At 45.7% G+C, this 10,996-nt stretch overlaps 3 non-coding genes across 3 annotated transcripts; all 3 read left to right on the top strand.

Moving 5' to 3' along the window:
* The first annotated feature begins 7,133 nt into the window (after positions 1–7,133).
* On the top strand, positions 7,134–7,206 carry trnav-aac (transfer RNA valine (anticodon AAC)). Its single transcript has one exon. It is a non-coding gene; the product is annotated as a tRNA-Val (tRNA).
* Positions 7,207–9,398: 2,192 nt separating this feature from the next.
* On the top strand, positions 9,399–9,471 carry trnav-cac (transfer RNA valine (anticodon CAC)). Its single transcript has one exon. It is a non-coding gene; the product is annotated as a tRNA-Val (tRNA).
* Positions 9,472–10,652: 1,181 nt separating this feature from the next.
* Positions 10,653–10,725, top strand: trnav-cac (transfer RNA valine (anticodon CAC)). The gene has a single exon. It is a non-coding gene; the product is annotated as a tRNA-Val (tRNA).
* The last annotated feature ends 271 nt before the right edge of the window (positions 10,726–10,996 follow it).

Consider the following 10,996-nt stretch of genomic DNA (forward strand, 5'->3'; position numbering starts at 1 on the left):
GACCTGTAGGCTGGAATGCTTTCCTACAGGCGATGGCCTGTCTGAACATGCCCCAATCCACAGTTCCTAACCAGGTAACGCGACAAAAAATCTGTCTGTGTAAAGAGGTGGAGCCTGATCTGACTCCGATATCTCATTACTCTGACCGTGCTGAGCGACCATCCTCAGGATCTATCCATCGTTGGGAAGCTTATTAATCTCATGTTTTTATTTGTCTCCCCTGTAAATAATGACCCGACAAACAATTTTATTTTTTATTTTTTTTATTTTCAAATGTTGTACATTTATTTATAACATAACCTCTGCTTTGTATAAGAATTGTGTTGAATAAAAACAAAACTAATGATTCAAAGGCTGTTTTCATTATTTTTTCACCTTAACATGCATGACATCTTTTAAAATCCTCACAAGAACACCCCATCTGTATACATGGCTGGCTAGGGTTGTAAGTCATTGTGTTATAAGGGGGGGTCCACAGTGTCCTGACAAACTCTGCCACTTTTTTATCATTTTGGCCTAAATCCTCACTGTACAAGGCCATAATATCGGGGTATGACCTTCCTTTAGATCTATGATATAAGAAAAACACACAGTGCTGACCACAAGTGAAGGTCTGAAGACTTTGTACTTGACGACCGCTGTAAATGGTTTCTTGACAGTTGTTGAGCAGAAAGTTATTGATCTTCCGAGGGAAAGGTCTGAAATCCGGGGGGTTTGCATAGGAATCAAAAAATTCACCACGGTGGTCCTCCCTTAGATAAATAGCCAGCCAATGTTCTCCGGGCATATTTTTAGGGTGTGTGTTGATTATGTACATTGCAGGTAAATTCTTGATCTTAAATTTAGGCAGCTGATCGCAGGCGTAGACTCCTTGAAACAGTTTCCGTGAGCCGGCCAGGGCATTCATGATGTGGTTGAGCTCTCTGGTGTTCATTTTAATAATAATCATACGGAACGTTTCTCCTCTGATTCACCTCAATAATGTTGTCAAACACAGCATACACGACCATATTTACAGTGTGTGGTAGAGGCTGCTTGAAACGCATCTCCAAACGCATATTGCCCGTCATCATCAGTGAAATATGTTGTCCACACTCTTCGTCAGGGGTCAGGTTGAAACCGTACAGGGTGTAACCGCTGCAGTATTCCCGGCGATCGATCAGCAGAGTTTGATCCTTGAGATGGCGACCCGTAGCCAGTACTAGACTGTAATATTCACGAACCGCATTGCCGTTTTCAAAGTCAGGTTGAAAAGGTCTGGATGGAACCTGCACACCATCGACGTACAACGCTATAAATTCCGCGTTATAATGTTTAAAGTTAAAGGGGTTCTTGTTGTAAACCCCGGTAAATGCATCATTATCCACGAGACCTATAATAACCTGTTTTGGGAGCTGTCCTAGAAACAGATTTTCCTGGTTCATCACCCGTGTCACTGCGGGGATACTGTGGACTTTCATATAGACTCTTTCGATCGGGTACTTGGCGTTTGCCGTCATTAACGCCTGCGCGTATCCTAGTTTAACCGCCGGGGAGACGGACACTTTTTTCACAAACAGCGAGGCCGATAATATGGTCAGTTTATATTGTTCAGTATCAGGGGTCATCAGACAAAAAGCACTTTTACTACGGATCATTTTAATTTTAATGTCTACCCCGTTGAGCATGAGTTTTTCTTGGAAAAATATGTCTGCATGGATATGCCCCATTAGCTCAAAGGTCCTCCCTTCTGTTGAAGAGGCCGTTCTTTTTTGCAAACCCTTATTGAGTCCCTCTGGATCCTTGTCGTCCATAGCTTCCGGGATGTCTTTGACGAAAGGCTGAACTGTTTGCTTAGGGTCTCCTCATTATAATTAAGGATACACTCCATCATGGCTCTATAGGGGTAAGTATTGCTGCTTTGACTAATGAGCCGATCTCCCAGGGTCACATCCACCTGTGAAAATTGATGACCCCAGCGTTGGCCGTCTTCTCGACTGCATCGCCATCCTAATCAGTCACTTTACAGTTCATTAAAATAAATGTGTTATTCAAATCAATATAATCCTCGCCATTGCCAGCTATAAAAAACTCCAGAGGGGCCGTGTCTGAAATTGCAGAAAGAGGGGGAATCTCTACATATATGATCTTATCTATACTCGTTTGAGTGTATGGAACTGTAAACAGATCCAGTTCTGATTTGACGCATTCTTCCGATAGACTGTGGACAAAAGACATGTTTAAAAGATGTATCCTGAGGCTCTATTTTTCTTTCTTTGAGACTTTCTTTTTGCAGGTTTTTTCTTGTGCTGCTTCCTTCTCCGAGTGTTTCCACGATATGTTGGAGAATGAGAGATTCTTCGTTTTTTGTTAGCCACGGATCTTCGTCGCCCTGGTGGACACATGCTGTTTCTTCTTTTACCCCCCCTCCTCGCCATTACCATGAGACCCGAACCCTCCTGATGCTCATGGCTAGCTGCCCGGTTCATAACATTGGTGAACACGTCACTAACAATATTTTTAGCCGCTGATTTCAAGTGGGGTCTGGCTATAGCAAAGCCTCTCTTAAGCAGGGGTACGGCCATTCTAAAGAGACCATGAAAGAGTCCTCCTAGACCGGCGCCATACATTGTGGGGGCTCCTACAAAACCGGGCAAGCCGTTCCCGGCTTGCATCTTGTAATAATCCACATAGGCGCTAGGATCTACATAACCCCTCGAGGTAGCCATTTTAATAATGTACAAACTGTTTCAGGGGTCGAAAATGTAGTTTGACAATAACTTTACTGAAGCGGAAGGGTACGTTGATATTCTGATCCGATTTTACTTCGATCGTGATGTTGTCAAATTGGGTCTTTGAGACTGGTACGTAGTGTGGCTTGTCATAAGTAATTGTGACCATGTCATTGCTTTTACCTTTAATAAGTACATTTCTCAAAAGGGGGACATAACTATCCCCGACCCTCTGGTGGGTTATGATATCCGTATACACATAAAGAGTGTAAAAGCCGCCCCACCACTTCTGAGAACCTGCTCTCTGTGTCAGAATAGATCCCAAATATACGCCCCAGTTGGCCGCTGGTTTGAATGCTAATACCTGGTTTTGACACCTTGTACACTCTGTTTTTAATAGGGTTGTAATATAGCTTGATGTTGGGGGTGCCTTCTGAGAACTGTTTATGCATCTCATCTAATATTTTATCCACATTGTCATAATAACCTCCTTGTATCGTGAATGTCCATTGACTCTTTTTAACATCATCAAAAATGGCGAAGGTGGCATCCTTATCTTGTAATACAGCCCAAGTGTAAGGATACTGTATTTCCGCCAACCCCACTTCCCACGACCCCCTTAGATCTATAGATTTTCCAAATTGTACCGTGTAACTGGATATTTCATTTTTAGGGTATATATCGAGAGAGGCGTTACTGGGTAGAGTCACGTAGAAGCCTCCTGATTCCATCTTGAGTATCGAAAGTAATGCCCACAACACACCCGCGGGCAAGTTGTTATAAGGATTGAATATCGCAAACCTGTTGTTCCGGGACCCAACTATTGAACTTTTCAGGCCATCCAAGCCATTTCATCAACACATATTTTTTCCGGTTCTGGGTTTTTTCAGCTAATATCTTTTCAACTCTGTATACACTGTCTTTACCCACAATAATTTTTTGTAACTCGGCTTCGTAAAACGTTCCTTCTATATCCTCCCCGTCATAGTCTTTTAACCGGTACACGGGTGGGTCTCTAGCCAACTGTTCGGTAACTGTAAAATATTCGTCAGAAAATGTTTCTTCATAACCTTTGGCAAAAGTACTCCTTAGCTTTGAAACGCGAACCACATCACCGATGTTGAACTTATAAGTAGTTTTTCCCTTCTTAATAAATGGTCCGTATAATTTTTTATAGACCTTAAAAGAATTACTTTGATCAACATCTATAGGCTTCATTTTAATACTGGTGTGATACCCTTGGTTGTAAGCATCGATAAAATCCTGAACTTTATCAAAATACTTGAACGTGTTGACCGCTGTAAAATATCTCCACATTTTGGTCTTTATGGTGCGGTTAAACCTCTCCACTACCGATGCCCTAAGCTCATTACCGGTGGTGAAATGATGTATTTTGTGTCTCTTCAGTAGATTCTGAAATTCTCTGTTGAGAAACTCTTTTCCTTTATCAGTCTGCAGTTTTTTAGGACATCGACCCTGGGACAATATATCCTCAAAGGCCCTTGTCACCGCCCGACCTGTTTTATTATGTAGAATGCGAGCCCAGGCATATTTTGATAACACATCGATACACATCAACATCAATTTGTGACCATTGTTATGTTTTGATAAATTTGACATATCGACTAGATCCATTTGCCATTGTGAGTCTATGTCAGTTGCATATACGCGGTTTCTTTTAAAGTTAATCCTGAGAGGTTTATGTAAGGTATAGGCGTCTTGTTCCCGTAACCATTCTGAAACAACCACATCATTAACCTTCACTCCGGCCTCAGCGAGTCCTCTTTGAAAACCCTTCTTACCCGCCAAACCCCCAATCTTGGCTGGGTTGTAGTATAGTTCCTGCATTTGGGGAGCTTGCCGAGTCATTCTGTCAAATAACCACACAGACCCACACTATGCGCAAAGTTTTTATACAAGGTTTTTTATTCAACTTCAGGAGAGCAGATACCCCTTTTAAGACATTTGAGAAAAGTATAACATACACAACAATTTTTTCTACGGTCCAGACAAAATGAAATCAGATGATTGGTTACTTGATCTATATCAACAAATATACCTGTTTCTTTATCTTGTAGGCACACACCTCAGTTACATATGTAAATAAAACAACATTATGACCTATTTTAAAATTAAACAGAGGTGTATTAAACAGGCTCAGTAAAAGGTCATACAGATGTTGATGAAATGGCCTAATATCATTCTTGGCCCCCTTGAGCCCTTCATCCCAGTGTTCGTACCCCCCGGTCTTTGTTACAGCAGCCATTCACTTTTCCAGGTTTGAAAGTTGATCCTCATCGATGGTTAAATCTGTAGAGAAAAGGCTCGCGTTGGCTACTTTTCTGTCAAGCACATGGTGTAATAGCGCTCTCAGGTTAGCTGCAGAGTGTTGATGACAGAACCAGTTGCAGAAGCAGTCCAGAACATTCCCCATGTTCAAAGTCCCTTAGTTCAGGTCAGAGTCTGAATCAGTGGCGTAGATGTCGAATTCTTCGTCGCTGCCCCCAGCTTTAACTTCTTTACGGAAGAAATAAGCTTTTAGCTTGCCAGCGGTTTTTCTACTCGGCTCATCCAGGTCATTGAGCAGCTGCCCAAGTTTCTCTATTATAAACGGCTCCTTTTTCAGCTCCAGCAAAATCTCATCTATGATTTTCTGGACTTGTCCCACAGTGACATGTATGTGGGAGTAAGAGAGCGCCTTGATTAGTGCCGGTTTCAGCCACGGTTTGTTCAGTCTTCTGTAAAACACGTTGAAATAGAACAGGAAATAGTAACGGTCTGGTTCAAACAAACAACTGTGTCTCAACTGACTGGGGTGATTCACTTCACACCCCCGACAGACTTCTTTCAGAGCTCGGTCGATGAGAGCACTCAGAATATACACCAGGGTGCTTTTAACCACTCTGCTTACTTGGTCACATACCCCGGGCATAAATCCTGCGTCTTCATCACGCCCCCGGGACAGTCCGATGCTCATTGGGTCGCCTGGTGGTTTGTGGGGTGTTTCTCCATCCATTGGACTGACCCCCTCCTGAGACGCACAGACGGTAGACAGTTCGGCAAAATCGAGGCCCTCCATGAGCTCCAGAGGCTGGGGATCCCCGAGACTCATTTGGACATCCATCGCACCGCATGTTGTTTCGTCCTGAGGGACCGGGGTCTGAGGTCTTGGAGAGTAACCACAGTCAAAGGGTTCCAGAGTGTATACAAAATCTGGGGAATAGAACCAGGGGTGATCCCGGGTTTGAAGAGGCCTGTAGAGCCTGTCGACGTCCGCAGCTTTCGGGTAAGACATTCTCTTTAATTTTAAACCATGAATGAATTGTTGCACCTTTTATCCTATCTCTTCACTACGTCACGACACACCGCCCTCTTAGAAGAGAGTAGCCCCTGAGCCGTCAGACCCCCCTCCAAAACCCCACACGTCGTCTGTCGTAGTTCTGCAAGCTTTCCCATTCACACCTTTCAAAACCCTGAGTCGGAGACTCCATTTCGCATTCTCTTGGACCCTCTTGCAAGCCTTCTAGAGTCTTATCCACAAGCCCCAGATCTCTCCAGGCCATCACCTTCAACCAGTCCTCATAAGAGTATTCAATTACCGTCTCAAAAGGTTCCAACGTACCCTCCTTCTCTCCCAAAGCAAGAAGCTCCACTCCAACATAGCTGGGATCCCTTTTAAAGCGGTAACCCCGTCGAGCCCCCCAGAACAACACCCAGGAGCGTTCAATCTTCAAATTGGTGAGTACAGGAACCCTTGCCCGGGATTGTTTCTTGCGGGGTTTCATGTTGATGTCGCTGGACATGTTGAAGAAGCGGGATGTTTCAGAAGCTGAGAATTAAAGAGGTATTGCCTAAAAGAAGCGCGGGTTCTTAAATAGAGAGGAGAGTTTCGGGGCGTTGCCTTCAGAGGGGTGGGGGTATTTATGGGTGGCCTTGTTGTTCAGGGTTTTATGGGTGCACACTTTCTGACGGATATGACGTAGGAATAATTAAGGAAATAACTCTACCTAAAATCACGCCCCCCAATTATGACGTAGGAATATTAATAAGCTTAGGGCATACGTCATAACAAAATAGGCCGCGCCCAAAAAACCCTACTATCTACTCTTATGTAGTTGAAGGCGCAGTATAGCTCTCATAGTCTGGTGGTGACGGAAGACCACCAGCCGTTTGAACAAGCCATTCAGCATCACCTTGTTGGGTTAAGTGCAGGCACTGTCAGAGCGCAGGGCGTCCTGCCTTTGAAAGAGTTTCCGAAGTGTCCTGATGTGCCCTTTAGCAATGCCAAACAGGTCTGTGAAAATGGCATCCTTTCGCGGCACTTCAGACGCCATCTCACAGTCTAGCCGACCTGAAACGCCTGAGCCCGTTTTACCAGCAGGTTCCAACGGTAACCGTTTGAAGCAAGAGGCGGCGTTGTCAGTTTCTGTAGTGTAGCGGTTATCACATTTGCCTAACGCGCGAAAGGTCCCCGGTTCGAAACCGGGCGGAAACAGCCTGCTTTGGGCCGGCCCTTTTCGTCCTGCTTGCCCTCGTGGTTCCCTGCAGGCGGTGGGTGGCTTTTCTTCATTGGAGTGCCCGAAATCGGTGCTCTCAGAGCGTCCGTCCGTCGACAGGTTGAAATTGTAAACGCTGGTGTAGCCACTTTTAATTAAAATCTGATGATGATGATGATGATGTTGTTGTTGTTGTTCTTGTTGTTCTTGTTGTCGTCGTAGTCGCCGTCATTATTATTGTTAAAGTAAAGCAGTAGTTAGATTTGTTGCTACCGTAAGGTGTAGAAGGCACAATAGCTCTGATAGTCTGGTGGTGAAGGAAGACCACCAGACGTTTGAACAAGCCATTCAGCATCACCTTGTTGGGCTAAGTGCAGGCACTGTCAGAGCGCAGGGCGTCCTGCCTTTGAAAGAGTTTCCAAAGTGTCCTGATGTGCCCTTTAGCAATGCAAAATAGGTCAGTGAAAATAGAAACCTTTATCTCACAGGCTGGCCCACGGGAAACGCCTGTGCGTGTTTTATCAGCCTGCTTCGATGGGAGCCATTCGAAACGCCAGGACGGGTCGTTTTCCGTAGTGTAGTGGCTATCACGTTTGCCTCACACGCGAAAAGTCCCCGGTTCGAAACCGGGCGGAATCAACCTGCGGTGCACTCGTGCCAGTGCCATGTTACCCGTCGCCATCTCTCTGCCCCAAGGCCGGCCGTCGTTTTCTCTTCCTCGGAGTGGCAAGAAATCCTGACCTTGAGAACAAACGGTCGCAGAAGGGTAGCTTTGCGAGGCGCTGGAACTCACACTTTTAAAATCGATACATGTTGTAGCTGTTACAATACGACCGTAGCAGGATCAGCGACATTGCTGTTACTCTTATGTAGTCGAAGGCGCAGTATAGCTCTGATAGTCTGGTGGTGACGGAGGACCTCCAGCCGTTTGAACAAGCCATTCAGCATCACCTTGTTGGGCTAAGTGCAGGCACTGTCAGAGCGCAGGGCGACCTGCCTTTGATAGAGTTTCCTAAGTGTCCCGAAATCGGTGCACTCAGAGCGTCCGTCCGTCGACAGGTTGAAATTGTAAACGCTGGTGTAGCCACTTTTAATTAAAATATGATGATGATGTTGTTGTTCTTGTTCTTGTTGTTGTTGTTGTTCTTGTTTTTCTTGTTGTCGTCGTGGTCGCCGTCATTATTATTGTTAAAGTAAAGCAGTAGTTAGATTTGTTGCTACCGTCAGGTGTAGAAGGTACAATAGCTCAGTGATTGTCTGATGGTGGCACAAGACGAGCAGCAGCTGTTTGAACAAGCCATTGAGCATCACCTTGTTGGGGTAAGTGTAAGTCTTGTCATAGCTCAGGGCGTTCTTCCTTTGAAAGAGTTTCCAAAGTGTCCTGATGTGCCCTTGAGCAATGCAAAATAGGTCAGTGAAAATAGAAACCTTTATCTCACAGGCTGGCCCACGGGAAACCCCTGTGCGCGTTTTACCAGCCGGCTTCGATGGGAGCCATTCGAAACGCCAGGACGGGTCGGTTTTACCAGCAGTCTCCAACGGTAACCGTTCTAAGCAAGAGGTGACGGTGTCAGTTTCCGAAGTGTAGCGGTTATCATGTTCGCCTAACGCACGAAAGGTCCCCGGTTTGAAACCGGGCGGAAACAGCCTGCTGTGGGCCGGCCCTTTTCGTCCTGCTTGCCCTCGTGGTTCCCCGGAGGCGGTAGGTGGCTTTTCTTCATTGGAGTGCCCGAAATTGGTGCACTCAGAGCGTCCGTCAATCGACAGGTTGAAATTGTAAATGCTGGTGTAGTCACTTTTAATTAAAATCTGATGATGATGTTATTGTTGTTGTTGTTGTTGTTCTTGTTGTCGTCGTGGTCGCCGTCATTATTATTGTTAAAGTAAAGCTACCGTAAGGTGTAGAAGGCACAATAGCTCTGTGATTGTCTGATGGTGGCACAAGACAAGCAGCAGCTGTTTGAACAAGCCATTGAGCATCACCTTGTTGGGGTAAGTGTAAGTCTTGTCATAGCTCAGGGCGTTCTTCCTTTGAAAGAGTTTCCAAAGTGTCCTGATGTGCCCTTGAGCAATGCAAAATAGGTCAGTGAAAATAGAAACCTTTATCTCACAGGCTGGCCCACGGGAAACGCCTGTGTGCGTTTTACCAGCCGGCTTCGATAGGAGTTATTCGAAACACCAGGACGGGTCGGTTTCCGTAGTGTAGTGGCTATCACGTTTGCCTCACACGCGAAAGGTCCCCGGTTCGAAACCGGGCGGAAACAACCCGTCCCCCATCTCTCTGCCCCAAGGGTGGCTGTCGTTTTCTCTTCCTCGGAGTGGCAAGAAATCCTGACCTTGAGAACAAACGATGTAAGAAGGGTAGCTTTGCGAGGCGCTGGAACTGACACTTTTAAAATCGATACATGTTGTTGCTGTTACAATACGACCGTAGCAGGATCGGCGACATTGCTGTTACTCTTATGTAGTTGAAGGCGCAAAATAGCTCTGATAGTCTGGTGGTGACGGAAGACCACCAGCCGTTTGAACAAGCCATTCAGCATCACCTTGTTGGGCTAAGTGCAGGCACTGTCTGATCGCAGGGCGTCCTGCCTTTGAAAGAGTTTCCGAAGTATCCCGAAATCGGTGCACTCAGAGCGTCCGTCCGTCGACAGGATGAAATTGTAAACGCTGGTGTAGCCACTTTTAATTAAAATCTGATGATGATGATGATGATGATGTTGTTGTTGTTGTTGTTGTTGTTGTTGTTCTTGTTGTCGTCGTGGTCGCCGTCATTATCATTGTTAAAGTAAAGCAGTAGTTAGATTTGTTGCTACCGTAAGGTGTAGAAGGCACAATAGCTCTGATAGTCTGGTGGTGAAGGAAGACCACCAGCCGTTTGAACAAGCCATTCAGCATCACCTTGTTGGGCTAAGTGCACGCACTGTCTGATCGCAGGGCGTCCTGCCTTTGAAAGAGTTTCCGAAGTATCCCGAAATCGGTGCACTCAGAGCGTCCGTCCGTCGACAGGTTGAAATTGTAAACGCTGGTGTAGCCACTTTTAATAAAAATCTGATGATGATGTTATTGTTCTTGTTGTTGTTGTTGTTCTTGTTTTTCTTTTTGTCGTCGAGGTCGCCGTCATTATTATTGTTAAAGTAAAGCTACCGTAAGGTGTAGAAGGCACAATAGCTCTGTGATTGTCTGATGGTGGCACAAGACGAGCAGCAGCTGTTTGAACAAGCCAGTGAGCATCACCTTGTTGGGGTAAGTGTAAGTCTTGTCATAGCTCAGGGCGTTCTTCCTTTGAAAGAGTTTCCAAAGTGTCCTGATGTGTCCTTGAGCAATGCAAAATAGGTCAGTGAAAATAGAAGCCTTTATCTCACAGGCTGGCCCACGGGAAACGCCTGTGCGCGTTTTACCAGCCGGCTTCGATGGGAGCCATTCGAAACACCACGACAGGTCGGTTTCCGTAGTGTAGTGGCTATCACGTTCGCCTCACACGCGAAAGGTCCCTGGTTCGAAACCGGGCGGAAACAACCCGCGGTGCACGCGTGCTAGTGCTTTGTTATCTGTCCCTGTAACGCGGCCGGCCATCGTTTTCTCTTCCTCGGAGTGTCAAGAAATCCTGACCTTGAGAACAAACGATCACAGAAGGGTAGCTTTGCGAGGCGCTGGAACTGACAGTTTTAAAATCGATACATGTTGTTGCTGTTACAATACGACCGTAGCAGGATCGGCGACATTGCTGTTACTCTTATGAGTAGATAGTAGGGTTTTATGGGCGCGGCCTATTTTCTTATGACGTAT

This window comes from Amia ocellicauda (genome assembly GCF_036373705.1).
Source record: "Amia ocellicauda isolate fAmiCal2 chromosome 11 unlocalized genomic scaffold, fAmiCal2.hap1 SUPER_11_unloc_1, whole genome shotgun sequence".
Classification (NCBI taxonomy): domain Eukaryota; kingdom Metazoa; phylum Chordata; class Actinopteri; order Amiiformes; family Amiidae; genus Amia; species Amia ocellicauda.